The sequence below is a fragment of the Culex pipiens genome, chromosome 1 (assembly GCF_016801865.2).
Source record: "Culex pipiens pallens isolate TS chromosome 1, TS_CPP_V2, whole genome shotgun sequence".
NCBI classification, from domain to species: Eukaryota; Metazoa; Arthropoda; class Insecta; order Diptera; family Culicidae; genus Culex; species Culex pipiens.
In genome coordinates, this window is record NC_068937.1 from 73,294,654 (window position 1) to 73,307,579 (window position 12,926).

At 39.0% G+C, this 12,926-nt stretch overlaps 1 long non-coding RNA gene across 1 annotated transcript; it reads right to left on the reverse strand.

Annotated features, from left to right (window-relative positions):
• Positions 1-7,363: 7,363 nt before the first annotated feature.
• LOC120431166 (uncharacterized) lies at positions 7,364-10,735 on the reverse strand. Its single transcript, XR_005607817.2, has 3 exons — positions 8,233-10,735; positions 7,652-8,178; positions 7,364-7,575 (listed from the first exon to the last, which is right to left on the reverse strand). It is a non-coding gene; the product is annotated as an uncharacterized LOC120431166 (long non-coding RNA).
• Between the last annotated feature and the right edge of the window lie 2,191 nt (positions 10,736-12,926).

Here is a 12,926-nt window from a genome sequence, read left to right on the forward strand (position 1 = left end):
CAAGGCTGAAAAAGGTTTTTGGCCTCGTTGATGAGCTTCATTGTACATCGCCGCGAAAGTTTTTGGGCTCCACAGGACTCAAAAAACATGATGGTGGACCGTTCCGAATGCTAGATTTTTCTTTGCCAGACGGTCCACGCAGAATGGGCATAAGAAGGTGCCGCCGGTTCTGGCCCTGATGAACGTCTTCTGGCACTGCACGACTCAAATAGCATAACTGTTGACCGTTGCGGATGCTTCCACTAACTTCCCGTCCTCGTTTTTGGTAAAAAAAAAAATCGACTCCTTCAGGCGGCCACCACCATATCCCCGTCCACGTCTTTTGTAAAGATAGTTCTTCCTCTGACGGCTCAGGCAGGGCCGTGCACAGGATTTTCGAAAGGGGAGGGTTTTCTCGAAAGGGGCGCATGCACCATGGGGTATTTCCATATAAGCGAGCGGCCAAAAATATTTTTTTGCTTTTTTGTGACTTTTTTGTGTTGTTTGTACTTAGTATAATGAAAACAAATGAATTTTGATATTTTTCCAAAAAAAAGTTTAATTTTCGATTTTTTCATATATTTGAGGCCACATGCATTAAAGTGGTGAATTTTAATATTCTTGCTCTGTCTATTTGATGCACGGAATGGCGGTTTATGCTATGTTAAAGTTTCTGATTTACGTTCAATCTCCCTCCCCTTCTTCTTGAGTTAAAATCCACCTCTCTTTGAATGAATTTCTAATTTTAATAAACGTACCTAAGTACCAACAAAGTCATGAATATCAAATCAATTTCAAAACATGCATAGTAGGTACATTATTTCTTCCTCTGCAGGTAAAATAATATGCTTTTAACCAAGCGTATACGCGAAATCATTCATTTTCCTGCATGAATCAACATATTCAAAATGGCATAACTTAAAAAGTGCACATAAGTGCACTTTGAAATTTAGAGACAAGTTAGGACATGGTTCCGGGACCGTGGTGTAGGGGTAAGCGTGATTGCCTCTCACCCAGTCGGCCTGGGTTCGATCCCAGACGGTCCTGGTGGCATTTTTCGAGACGAGATTTGTCTGATCACGCCTTCCGTCGGATGGTAAGTAAATGTTGGCCCCGGACTAACCTAAAAATAAAGGTTAGGTCGTTAGCTCAGTCCAGGTGTAGGAGTCGTCTCCCTGGGTCCTGCCTCGGTGGAGTCGCTGGTAGGCAGTTGGACTAATAATCCAAAGGTCGTCAGTTCGAATCCCGGGGTGGATGGAAGCTAAGTGTAAAAAGAGGTTTGCAATTGCCTCAACAATCAAGCCTTCGGACACCTAGTTTCGAGTAGGAATCTCGCAATCGAGAACGCCAAGGCAATGCTGCAGAGCGAATAATTTGATTTTGAGGACATGGTTCAAATTTTAGGCTGCAAAATTTGCAGATCGCACAAATGCACACAAAAAAAGTACTCCATTAACAAAGTTGAAAAAAACTAAATTTTGAATAATAATCCATCTTTTTTGATTTTTATTTTTTTTTAGCGTGTAAAAGTGTGTTTTGAAAAATGTTATTGAAAAGTTGAATCAATTACCTTTCTGAATATATATAATGATGCAGGAAAAAATACATAAACAGCTACACAGTACAACTATGAAAAATAATCATTTTTTTGTCAAAAAACATGTTTTTTCTTACCATTTTCGCCTTTGAAGGTCTGCAATTCAGTGAATTTTGATCCTACAACTTTCAGACTCCGGATTTTTCTTAGTTAGAATGTTTATTTTCGAAAAAAATACCAAAAAAATAATTAGAGTATGTCGGTTTTTCGATTTATGGCCGCCTGAAACCCCATAGTGGCATGGGGTGCTTGTTTAGATTGCGAAAGGGCGCTAACAGTCAATCTTTAAACTCAATAAATAGTACTTTGGTATATTTTACATATATTTTGCTGGTTCGAATCCCGCGGCGGACGCTCTAAAATTCTAAGTGTAAATATGGGTATCCGGCGCAGTCGCTCTGTGCCTTACTCAAACAGGGCGGCGAAGTCCTTGTAGTTAAAAGGAAGACAGTGGTTGGTCTAGTACCGACAGATATAAAGTCAACTTCGTTTTTTTATATATTTTACATTGGTGCAACAGGAGACTACACTTTTTGAATTGTCGCTGCAAATCGTGTTGAATAGCGCCATGAAGGGGGGGCGTTAATTCGGAGTTTGAGCGAATTTGAGATTTTTGCGCAAATGAGAGTTTTGGCGTAAATCGGAAGAGGGATGGGCCGTTCACTTGTGGAGCGTAAAACGTGGTTTTAATGAAGAAGTGTAGCAGTAATTACTAAAAACAAGTTTTCATAAGTTTTCTTTTTTTAATATTATGAGTAGTTCTCTACGATTTCGCAATTTTTTTCACGATTTTTAACTTTTCTATTTTTTTATTTGGATGCAACTTTGCCAAGGGATTTTCTGATCGATTTGGTGTCTTGGGCAAAGCAAAAAATCCGATTTTTTATGTTTTAGGGGACTAAAAAAGACATCTTCGGAGCTTTAGTGATGGTGCAAAATCTGGTTCAGGAGAAATGATTTTTGTGAAGAAAAAAAAAACGAAGAAGTGGACAAAATTGGTTGAAGCAATCTTGTTAACAAAATGTACCGTTTTCAAGTTAAAGCTAATTTAAGGACTGCATTTTCAATTTATTTTAGTTTCTTTTCATTTTAAAATAATACTTCTGGAATTTAAAGTACCCCTAAAAAATATTTTTGAAGAGCCAAGAAAATTTCGAACAATTTTCTCTCTGAAACTTTCAAATCGAGCAATTTGTTCCTGAGATACACAATCTCAAAGAAATCAAATCGATGAACTTGATTTTTTCTAAGTGTTAACCCTTTGCTGCCCATTTTTTTCGATTTTTTTTTATTTTTCCCTTGTCATTTTAAGCAACTTTTGTTCTACGAAAAACTTTACTTCTCTTGTTGGCAAACTTATCGGAAATTGGACGAGCTTTCCGGTTAAAATATTTACGAGACTGAAAAACCAAGTCTGTCATATAGAAATGAGCATGAGCATGAGCATGAGAGACCACCCATGGTTGTCCTTCTCCGTTGCTGAACAGGACCGTAATCTCCTATCAATACAACTGACCATACGCTTAAACGATCTAATGGTGTTTCCCTTATCAACAGCATGTATGAATGCGTTGAAAAGATAAAACATCAAGATCATTAAAACTAGATCTGAAGCAAATAGGTAACAGTCATTGGCCACCAACGGCGCCCGCCATGTCAGTTTGTAGATCTCGAGGGGATTGGGACGGGAATGTTAGTTAGCACAGGTTGCTACAAAGGGTGGGTTCTATACGATATCCACACCCCCACGTGTGCCGGAAAACTACTTCTACTTGGGATTTTGTTAGTGGGAAAGGGTAATGGCCAGGATTCATCATAGAGGATGATGATGCGACCCAATAATCAATGAATTTTGTTTAATGATTTGATGTATTATGCATTCTCAAGGCAAACAGTCGGATGATGCGGATGAGATTATTCCCGGTTATTTGGTGTTGAGTTTAGCATAAATGATTCAATCTTAGACAGCCGGCTGTGGAAAGATAAAACCAAATAAAATGCGAAAACGCGAAACCGACCGGAACGAAAAACACACACAATCGGGGGACAACAAAGACGGAAACGGCAACGAAAAACCGGCGTGTTAACCGCGACCCGCACCGTTCGAATTCTCCAAAGCAACTGTCAAACATCGCGAAATCATCCGGGTCGAAATACAAACAATCGGGGGGGAAACAAAGACGGAAACGGCAACGAAAATCCGGCGTGATAACCGCGACCCGCACCGTTCGAATTCTCCAAAGCAACTGTCAAACATCGCGGAATCGTCCGGGTCGAAATACACACACAATCGGGGGGGAAACAAAGACGGAAACGGCAACGAAAATCCGGCGTGTTAACCGCGACCCGCACCGTTCGAATTCTCCAAAGCAACTGTCAAACATCGCGGAATCGTCCGGGTCGAAATACACACACAATCGGGGGGGAAAACAAAGACGGAAACGGCAACGAAAATCCGGCGTGTTAACCGCGACCCACACCGTTCGAATTCTCCAAAGCAACTGTCAAACATCGCGGAATCGTCCGGGTCGAAATACACACACAATCGGGGGGAAAACAAAGACGGAAACGGCAACGAAAATCCGGCGTGTTAACCGCGACCCGCACCGTTCGAATTCTCCAAAGCAACTGTCAAACATCGCGGAATCGTCCGGGTCGAAATACACACACAATCGGGGGGAAAACAAAGACGGAAACGGCAACGAAAATCCGGCGTGTTAACCGCGACCCGCACCGTTCGAATTCTCCAAAGCAACTGTCAAACATCGCGGAATCGTCCGGGTCGAAATACACACACAATCGGGGGGAAAACAAAGACGGAAACGGCAACGAAAATCCGGCGTGTTAACCGCGACCCGCACCGTTCGAATTCTCCAAAGCAACTGTCAAACATCGCGGAATCGTCCGGGTCGAAATACACACACAATCGGGGGGAAAACAAAGACGGAAACGGCAACGAAAATCCGGCGTGTTAACCGCGACCCGCACCGTTCGAATTCTCCAAAGCAACTGTCAAACATCGCGGAATCGTCCGGGTCGAAATACACACACAATCGGGGGGAAAACAAAGACGGAAACGGCAACGAAAATCCGGCGTGTTAACCGCGACCCGCACCGTTCGAATTCTCCAAAGCAACTGTCAAACATCGCGGAATCGTCCGGGTCGAAATACACACACAATCGGGGGGAAAACAAAGACGGAAACGGCAACGAAAATCCGGCGTGTTAACCGCGACCCGCACCGTTCGAATTCTCCAAAGCAACTGTCAAACATCGCGGAATCGTCCGGGTCGAAATACACACACAATCGGGGGGAAAACAAAGACGGAAACGGCAACGAAAATCCGGCGTGTTAACCGCGACCCGCACCGTTCGAATTCTCCAAAGCAACTCAAAACCAAGTCTGTCGTATAGAAATTGCCAAAAACCACCAAAAAACCAATTTTTTCATCATTTTTATTTTTAAAACCGCTGTATCTTCCCAAGGATTGGACATAGGACAATGGTCAATATGGAGACTTTTATGTAAAATTGTCTGGAGAATCGATTCCCACTACCGGGTTTCAAAAATTTTGACGTTTAGACCACTTTTCAAAAAAACTGTTTTAGTAAATGATTTTTGTATTTTTTTAGGAGGGACATAGCATCCTACATTTTTCGTCAGTCTTTTGGTAACATCTTAGGCTATTTCCTCAAAAATTTTGAACGAAAAAAAATCGTGACAACACATTTAAATTTAAGTTTTAGACTTAAAAATCGAAAAATCTCATAGATGTGGCGTGTATTTTTGTTTCAGTGTATTTTTTTCAGAAAGCCCGTCCAATTTCCTATCGAGAAATTAAAAGTGCATCATGGAGTTAAACTGTCTGTGCAGTTGCTGTGAAGCATAACATGACTTTTCAAAAAGTTTAACTCCATGTTACCGGCTCACATCTCTCTTTTTAATTTCTCGATAAGTTTGTCTTTGACCACTTTTTGATACGACTCATCGGCTTCGAGATACAGTAATTTTTAAATTGCAAAATACAAAAATATTTATATACCTTACGCCCTTCTCAAATGTTATTTTCGAGTACTATTGGCTCCATATACACAAAAATGGCTTATATAGGCCTAGGATAACATGTCTAAAAAGTTTCATTGGAATCGGAGAGGGTCGGGTACAAAAGTACCAGAAAAATTCCTGATTTGAGCTGGAATTGCTCTATGATTTTGGGTAACCATTTGAGAAAACATCTGCAAATATTTTTTTTAAGTTATCAAGAAAATTGTTTACCATTACAAACATTAAAATAACTCTATTACATATGGTGACCATTTGAAAAAAAGGTAATCAAGGTCCGCCAAATAACATTATTACAAATGGTGACCTTATCTCATAAGGTTTTTTTAAGTTCCACACTGCAATCGATATAGTTTTCGTTTATCCGGGTACACACTCCATACACACCTCAGTATCAGAAGTGATTTGCCCTTAGGGTAGGCAACACAAAGTCCATGCACTATTTTGGAAAAAAGTTGTTTCAATAGTGTTTAGAAAAAGAGTTAAGTTAAAAATTCTTAGTTTGAATTCCAGGGTGACTTTGATAGTCATAGTTTTTCTTGTTAAAATCATATTTAGATGTTCAAACTTTATTTGTACGTTAAATGTACCATCACTAAAGTAGCTGATATAGTTTTGAAGAAAAAAAATCAATGTTTATAATTAGTTAACTAAGTTTATAAGCTTTTTAACAAAATACACATAAATTTTAGGTAAAATTGTTAAAAAGTCGGAATTTTGTCTGAAATTTGTTAAAATTAGTTTTGTTTATAAAATTATCGATTAATATTGCATTTTAAACTGAATTCGAAGCACGAATCACAAGTTTTCACATTTTGTATAAAATTTGTTCTACTGAAAATGCCTATAAATCTGAAGTTTTTTTTAAATTGTTTTTCAAAAACACATATTTTTTGTTATTTACAAAATTTATTTAACCTTCTCTTAGTGAAATTTTTCCAAAGAATCCGAAAATACATTCCGCTTTCCGATTCAAAATCATGTTCATTGAGAAAATTATGACACTTTGAGAAGTTTAAAGTAATGACTTTCATCAACATTTTCTTAACTATAGTAAACTAACTTTTTAAATTTTTCAAATTTTATGAAAAGTTCTTTTTGAGGTACTTTGAACACTTCTCTACCATAGTCAGTATGATTCTAAACAATTCCGTACGTATTTTAATTCTACTCTTCATTTTGCGGATAAATTGCAAACCTACACAGAAAAAAAAATTCCGGTAAATTTACATCATTAATGATGTACCAAAAGTGCACGTCATTAATGATGCGAATTTACATCAAATTCATTTTAAATTTACATGCCATCCAATGTAATTGTTTCGAACAAACAGCGGTCTGAAAACATGTAAATTTCCGATGAAATCTACGTAAATTTACCCAAGTCGAAATTTTTTTACTCCGTTGAATCTTGAATCTGATGTAATTTTCAAATTCTTTTGTATCCTGATGCAGTTAGAAAGGCACACATTTAGATTACTCTGTAATCAAACTAAGCATTGAAATTACTTTTGTTTGACCAGAAAAAACTAAAGTGAACCTTTTTAAAATGCTATAGGAAAAGATTTGAGGATTGCAGACTTTAGATTCAACGGAGTAATATGTAAAATTAAGTAGGAACCAACAGCTTTTGATTTCCTAATCTTACGAATAATTCAGAAAAGGATAGACATAAATAAAACAAAGTAACTCACTCGTGTTCAATTCACCATTTTTCAAACCAGCATGATGATGTACTGCTGTTTAAACAGCATCTCTCTGCAGGAACCAGCTCGACGAAGATTGTGATCATGTGACCTCGCGCACAGCTAGCCCGGAACAGGCAGAGCGGCGCAACGTCGGGACTCCACGGCGTGTGTTTGTGCATCATGCATTTCTTCCCAGCGTCGACCGGTACCTCCGGCTTCAAACCACTGTAATTGTCGTGCAATGTGACCTAAAAAATCAATAATAAATATTATTATTTTGACTTACAACAAGCTTTGAAGGTGAAGACGAAAACCAAAACAAACCTGTAGAATTAAGCCCCGGCCAATTGTTGCAAGTTGCAATAGAATCTGGCCATGCAATCGGTGTCGTTCTTGGCAGCGGTGACGGCGGATAATCTGGAGCCATCATCAGCGATGACCTGCAGTTCCAACGAACTCCACGTTCCATTGATCAGGATCAGCTCGTTTTGAGCGGCTTCAACGCCGTAGCTGGTTTCGAAGCGTTTCTCGCCCTCCATTAAACGACCCAAATCGTCCACCTTGCAGGCCGGATAGATAATTGACGTGAGGGGAATCTTCTGTTTCACCAGTAGCTCGGCGACGATGCTGTCAACCGATGTGGTTCTTCCATCGAACGTCTCGTTCTGTAGCTGGACCAACGTAAAGAGCACATTGTGGCCAGTTGCTCGACCTCGACCAGGCGCAGGATGGGGGCTCCGTCGTTCGTGATCGTCACATTACCCTCGTCCTCCACCAGCACTTGTCCAACCCGATCGGGCCCGGCAAAGATTTGTTGATGGCGGCAGTTATGAAACGGACATCACTGAAAACTGCACAAAAAAAATATTAAAACTTACCACAACTCTGTCAAAGTGAAAAGTTACTTTTTGGCTGTGTATTTGCCCTCCGGATGTTGTTATTTTTTGTGAAAAGCCTGCCCTGGCACTGGCGTCGGTGGAGCTGCTTGTTACGAAATTGAGAGGAACCGGCAATTTTACGCGAAAATTTGGCGCAGCGAATCGGAGAGTATTTTGACAGATAGCTTCTTCTTTTTGTTTTACAGAACGCGCGCGAGAACGTCAAGGAAGTATACCTTTGGTAGAAGCAGGTAGAAGCCATGCGAGAACGTCGCGAATGTCGACTACCCCTGTGACTGAATTTACTTTTCAGCCCAAGCCCCCCAAGCCACGTTTAATTTGTATGTACTTGGCAAAAAATCTGTACAAATATATTATTTATTTGAACAACGCGAGAAAAGAGCGTATAATCATTTTTACCATTTGAACAGGTTTGCTTTGGCTTTAACTAACTTTTTTATTTTCATATTGAGGTTTTAAATCATATTTGTTCATGACATGAACTAGTATCGACATAAAAGGTAAGGCATGAATTTCATGCCTTGCCTTTTATTTACCGCAAACCGGAGTGATTTTGATAGGTTTGAAATTTTTCCGCTCAATGAAGAGGACAAATTAAATTCGTACGGAATGGTATGGCATTATACAGGCCGTGGTAGAGAAGTGTTCAAAGTATTTGAAGAAGTAGTTTCAATAAAATTTTGAAAATTTTGAAATTTTCAAAAAGTCAGTAAATTAAAGTTAAGATTTGACATTAGTCATTAGTTTAATTTTATCAAAGTGTCAATCAATCAAAGTTTCTCAATAAAAATAAATTCAAATCGAAAAAAAAACACTAAGAGATGACTAAATTAGTTTGTAAATATTTTTTTAAATGTAATTTTGGAACACAATTCGAAAATTCTCAAAATTTTTGGCCATTTTCAGTAGAACAAATTTCATATAAAATGTGAAAACTATAGACGTAAAACTAACATTTGAACACTTCAAAACTGATTCTGATCAAAGTCACCCCAGATTTCAAAATAGAGTCTATACAAGTTAGGGGGACCAAGTCAGCCTTTTGAAAACTAAATAGTCCATAATTTGTGGAAAATTTGTGGAAAATTTGTGCAATAAAAATAAAATTTGTGCACTGAACTTTTGAGAAGTTATTAACAAATCAAATTTTTACCTACAAGTTGGGCGGACCAAGTCGTTACTTTCAAAAACCGAAAACGTCATAATTTGTGGAAAATTTGTGGAGAATTTGTGACACTATTGAAAAAAATTGTGCATTTTCAAAAACCATGGAAAATTCAAATTTTCGATTTTTACCTGCAAGTTGGGTGGAGCATATGACCCCCCTTAAAAACCAAGTATGGCAAATGATAGAGAAAATTTGTGCAAAATTTGTGGTATAGTTTTCAAAATTTATTCTAATTTGTGCTTAATGTTATTTTCAAAATAAAGTTTATGTTTTTCAAATAACACATGTCACGCCATTCACTATGCAACATATGCAGCAAGTCGCGCGACACAGAGCTCTGTTTCCCAAAGGGTGGGTTGTAGCACGCGGATTGCATAACTTCCGGCAGATTACGCAGATGTCACCACGAATCGTACGGTAAAGGAAACTAACATTTTGTGATTATTACTACCTTTTCCATAGAAAAATCAATCGAATAACCAAAAAGAAGTATAACTGTAAAAATTATATGAAAAGTGAGAAAATATACCAAAAACAGAAAGTTGTTTTGTTTTCTGTATGCAAATAATCATATCATAGATTGGAATTGATTAAAACGTTAAAAGTAAATCTATCTATATATATAAAAAATTTCGACGGTTTTGTTCGAACGCGAATCAGTTCAATACGGAGCGTCGGATCGAGGTGCTCTTTGTTGCGTTGGGTTCGTATAAGCCCAAGGAAGGTTCATACGCTAACTAATTGACACTTTGGCCACTCTGGAACCGATTCCGGAAAAACTGCAGATTGTATGGGGAAAGTCACGTAAAATCAAATTTTGATCAAAGGAGGCTGAATTAGCAAACAAGCCAGAAACGTCAGGAAACCAAAAAAAGGGCAGGACGAAGTTTGCCGGGAAGAGCTTGTTTATATATATATACCGTAAAACGGGGTGACTTTGGTAGCCGGGGTGACTTTGATAGGTTTGAGATTTTTCCGCAAAATGAATAGTACAAATTTAATACGTACGGAATGGTTTAGGATCATACTGTCCGTGGTAGAGAAGTCTTCAATGTACCTCAAGAAGAACTTTTCATAAAATTTTGAAAAGTTTAAAAAGTTAGTTAACTATAATTAAAAAAATATTGAGGAAAAGCATTATTTCAAGCTTCTCAAAGTATCATGATTTTCTCAATAAACATTTAAAATCGGAAGACGGAATGCATTTTCGTATTCTTTGGACTATTTTCCACTAGGCGAAGGAAAAATAAGTTTGTAAATAATAAATAATATGTGTTTTTGAAATACTCAGATTTATAACCGATTTCAGTTGAACAATTTTCTTGTAAAATATGAAAACTTGTGATTCATGCTTCGAATTCAATTTCAGTTGCAATATAAATCGATATATTTAGAAACAAAACTAGTTTTAACGAATTTCAGAAAAAAAAATCCAATATTGGATTTTTTTTTCTGAAATTCGTTGAAACTAGTTTTGTTTCTAAATATATCGATTTATATTGCAACTGAAATTGAATTCGAAGCATGAATCACAAGTTTTCATATTTTACAAGAAAATTGTTCAACTGAAATCGGTTATAAATCTGAGTATTTCAAAAACACATATTATTTATTATTTACAAACTTATTTTTCTTATATATTACTTATTATTTACAAAGTTTTTTAACCTTCTCCTAGTGGAAAATTGTCCAAAGAATCTGAAAATGCATTCCGTCTTCCGATTAAAACTCATGTTCATTGAGAAAATCATGACACTTTGAGAAGATTAAAATAATGACTTTCATCAACATTTTCTTAACTATAGTTAACTAACTTTTTAAACTTGTCAACATTTTATGAAAAGTTCTTCTTGAGGTACTTTGAACACTTCTCTACCACGATCAGTATGTTTCTAAACCATCCCTTACGTATTTTAATTGTACTCTTCATTTTGCGGAAAAATCACAAACCTATCAAAGTCACCCCGGCTATCAAAGTCACCCCGTTTTACGGTACGCAAATTTTAGTAACTTCAAAATTGGGAACTATCGGTATAATGTTTTATTTGTCTCCTAAAGTACTGTCTACAAAATTAAAATTAAGCAGATTTTGACTATGTTTACAATCATATTGTTGAAGGGTTAAATTCGTAAGTTTGACAATTTTAGAATGAGAAGACAACAACTTCCTTGGTTGCTGGGCACGCTTAAGTTGATATTGAAATACATAATAAAATGAAACTGATGAATTTAGTCGATTGTTTATTGTGCTTATGAAATTCAATACTTATTGGCTCAGGCTTAACCTACTCACTGCCAAAGGTCGTCAGTTCAAATACCGTGGAGGATGGGAGCTTAGGTGGAAAAGAGGTTTGCAGATTCAGACGCCTTGTTTGAGTAGGAATCTTGCCATAGCGCCAAGTCTACAGCATGTAACCTTTACATACTGCGCTTCAGATCGAGGTGTTAGGAGAATCGATCTGATATCGTCTTGCCCGCCACTCGGCCTGACCCTGTGGGAAAATTTATCCTTGCCACACCCTGCCCATTTCGAAACGGTCATCACTAATACTCGCCGATCTACGATCTGCTACGTGGACCAATCACAACTGGACAACGCATCGATCCCCTTTTCCGATCCGAGACGAAAGGGCTCGAGGCACGATCGATACGAAGGTCAAGATCAATTGTACTTCAACCGTGCGCGAGTACAAACCGTCGAGCAAGGCCACCGTCAGCCAAGCCTAGTGCGTTTAGAAAAGTGCGAAGTTAGAAAATCTCGATCGACCCAAAGTTTAAAAGATCCTCCGATCAACCACCTAGTGATCAGGTGACCCAATAGGCGCCCACGGGCGTTGCATGAGCCTGTTTGTTGGCCATTTAAGTGAGTAGTTAGCGGTCCCGGAAGGAATTGTGCCCATAATTGAAATTGTACCCATTTAGCCATCTACCAGCACACTTGATCGTGTACAATTGTACGAAACACGAGGCAGTAGTAGACTGCGGAAGAGGTAAAGGTCATGTGGAGAAATTAGGGTCAGTTCGCTAATTGTCGTTCTTCTGCCTGAAGAAAACCTTCAGGGAGAAGGTTTTTCTCTTTGGTTTCTTCTCAGCAAACCACGCGGCGATCTTCGCCGGCCCGAACTCTGGACAGCATCTACCGGAGCGCGCGATCATCCGTAGCGTCGGACAGCACCTGGTCGCTGACCACGTGGTGCACACGAGGACGTCGACAAGCCCGTAGGAAACCACAGCCACGGTTTCCGAGCTAAGGGCGCAGCCTGCAGGGGAAATCCAGTTTCGACTGGTCGCCTGCCCGACAAAGTGATTTACGGTCACTCCGCAGGGGTGCGTACTTCACGTCTGGTAGTGGTCTACCCGTAGGGGCGCGCCAAAACCCCGAGCAAAAGGGAACCACCGGCGGCTGTAAAATCTTGGGGATCCACTGCTTGCGAGCAGCGATCGCGATCGTCACCGGACGGGTGCGATCCATTTGACGTCCTCTACCTTCGACGCCGACGCCGCGTCCGGCGCACTTGGGCATCATCCGCAA